Source organism: Phodopus roborovskii, unplaced genomic scaffold (assembly GCF_943737965.1).
Source record: "Phodopus roborovskii unplaced genomic scaffold, PHOROB, whole genome shotgun sequence".
NCBI lineage: Eukaryota > Metazoa > Chordata > Mammalia > Rodentia > Cricetidae > Phodopus > Phodopus roborovskii.
In genome coordinates this window covers 56,611-59,940 of record NW_026126045.1, presented here as the reverse complement: position 1 = coordinate 59,940, position 3,330 = coordinate 56,611, and positions in this window count along the sequence as shown.

The window sequence follows — 3,330 nt, the reverse complement described above, 5'->3', positions numbered from 1 at the left end:
TACCCAGTACATATTTTCTTTATGTGACAGTTACTTTTCCTCATTATTAATTGGCCCTCATATCTTATTTGTCCCATAAAGAAGCCTGAATTCCCTCATAGGATCAAAGTTAGATTCCAAGACAACAAGAGGAAAAAAAAGTGCTTTAGAAGGGATAAAAAGAAAAAAGTGGAAAAGACCAAAACAGACAAACAAATAAACAGTGTGATTAAAAAAAAAAAAAAAAGAAGGGGTAAGCCAAGAACTGGAGGTCATTAACCAGTCATTACTTAAGACAAAGGGAAATAAGCTTAACTCTTGCTAGAAATGGCAGCAGTCTATGTATGTAGGTTGGACAAGAAGTGCTTAAAAGCATATTTTCAACCCTACAGTCATTCTTATGTAAGCAACCAACACAGGAAAGGCTTGATATTTTCTAATTTTAAATTTAACCTTCTAAAACAAGTGAACTTATCAACTAACGTGATGTTTCCCAGTAAAAAGTGATGAACATGTGCATATATATACTCATATGGAATCCTTAAAATCTTACTGAAATTATTCTCTGTGATTGGAGTTTTAAATACACAAACCAGAGAGACTTTGACCTGGAAATTAAGCAAAAACATGATTTGCTTTGATTATATATCCTCTATAAACATAGACTCTTGCTTATTTTAATATCATTAGAAAGATTTTGCTTTTGTTTCTACTGCCATTATATCTGCATAGTGTAATGACAAGAGTGAGGTAAAAAATATTAGCAGAATGACATCAAGATTTATTGTTGGTATTGTTTATTTCTTGATGGTGATTTCAAATATTCTACCTGTAATAGAGTTAAAAAATCTCCATGTGTGCTTTATTTATTGGAATTTTAATAATTAATTTCATCAAATGTACACATGGCTTATCTTAGAAGTAAAATGCTTTAACAATTCACAATGTTTATAGAAGGCATAATAAATTTTAAGAACAAAACAATAATTTAAAAATTTCAAGGAGTTAATGTAATAAGGAAAAGGATGGACACATATTGAAAAGCTTCTGTAAGGCAAAGGGCATAGTCAACAAGACAAAACGGCAGGTCACAGAATGGGGAAAGACATTCACTAACCCCACATCTGACAGAGGGCTGATCTCCAAAATACACCAAAAAACTCAAGAAGCTAGTCACCCAAACACCAAACAATTAACAAGTGGGTACAGAACTAAATAGAGAATTCTCAAAAGAGGAACATAAAATGGCTGAAAGATACTTAAGAAACTTTTCAACATCCTTAGCCATCAGGGGAATGCAAATCAAAACAACTCTGAGATATCATCTTACTCCTGTCAAAATAGATAAAATTAAAAAAAAAAAAAAACACCAAAGACAATTTATGCTGGAGAGGATATAGAGAAAGAGAAACACTCCTCCATTGCTGGTGGGAGTGCAAACTCATACAGCCACATTGAAAATCATTATGGTGTTTCCTTAGGAAAATGGGAATCAGTCTACCCCAAGATCCACTAATTCCACTCTTAGGCATATATCCAAAAGATGAACATTCATAAAACAAGGACATCTTTCCAACTATATTCATAGCAGCATTATTTGTAATAGCCAGGACTTGGAAGCAACCTAAATGCCCCTCAACTGAAGAATGGATGGAAAAAACATTTACACAATGGAATACTACTCAGCAGGAAAAAGAAACTATGGAATCTTGAAATTCGCAGGCAAATGCATGGAACTAGAAGAAACCGTCTTTAGTGAGGTAACCCAGTCACAAAATGCAAACATGTTATGTACTCATTCATAAATGGATTTTAGACATAGGTAAAAGGATTACCAGCCTACAATCCACACCACCAGAAAAGCTAGGAAACAAGGAGGTCCCTAATAGAGACATACATGGTCCCCAGAGAAGGGGGAAGGGACAAAATCTCCCAAGCAAATTGGGAGCATGGGGGGAGAGGAGAGGTAGTTAGGAGGAAGAGGTGGGGAGAGGTAGACATAAAGGACCACGAAGATTGAGTCAGGGAAAGAACAAAGGAGAGCTAGAAAAGAGATCGCATAATAGAGGGAGCCATTATAGGTTTTAAAAGAAATCTGACACTAGGAAAATGTTCAGAGATCTACAAGGATGACCCCAACGAACAATCTATGCAATACTAGAGAGGCTACCTTCTCCTATAATGAGATTGATGGCTACCTTATATACCACCCTAGAGCTTTCATCTAGTAGCTGATGGAAGCTAAGCACTGAACCAAACTCCTGGAATCCAGTTGCAGAGAAGGAGTAAGGAACAAAGGGGTTAAGATCAGGCTGGAGAAACCCACAGAAACTGTTGACCTGAACAAGGGGGAGCTCATGGACTCCAGTCTGATAACTGGGAAGCCAGCATAGGACATATCCAGAACCCCTGAACATGGTTGGCATACATTTGAGTTGTTGGACTAAATTGTCTCATGGAGATCCCTAAACCACCCAGGCTGTTGATAGGTTTCTCTCCACAAACTGACAGCCGGTACTTGCATAAGCTTTCTCCCCTACCTGCTAATGTCTTTGGTATTGGAAGGTGCTCTGAAGGCTAACAGGAAAAAGTAAACAGCAATCCAACCATAAAACCTTTGGTCTACAATCTGTCCTGACTGCAAAATATGCTAGGGCAATAATGACAGACCCTTGTGGGAATAACCAACCAATGTGTGATTTGATTTAAGTCCCACTCCATGAGATGGAACCCATACCTGACACTGTTTTGGAGACCAAGAATCAGTCTTGACAGGCCAGAGACCTGTGGTAAAATGCTACTGATCTAAAAACTAACAATAAATGAATGACTCTTCATGATATATCAATCTCCTCATAGATGAGTGCCTGATTCACTACCATCAGAGAAAATTACTCCTGCAGTAGATGGGAATAAACACAGAGCCCCATAGCCAGGTGTTTTGCAGAAACATTGGAGCACTCAGCCCTAAATGAGAAATCTCCATCAAATCCCTTCCCACAGAGTCCAGGGAGCCCCATAGGGGAGGAGGCAGCAGGAGTTGCTGAGGGAGAGAGGATGGATGATAGCAGGAGAACAACTGAGCAAAGCTCATATGAACTCAGAGAGTGAAGCAGAAATCACAGGGTCTGCAGGGTTCTACACTAGTTCCTCTGCTACAGCTTTCAGTAAATACTTTCATGTGGCTCATGAATGTGTGAACTGGTGGGTCTCTGCAGCTTGTGCCTCCTCTTGCTGCTCTTTTATTTTTCTGTTGACTTGTCTTGTCCAAATTCAATGTGAGGTTTTAACTTTTTCTTATTATATTTTATTTTGTTATGTTTTGTTGTTAATGAGAGACAGAAATGGAGT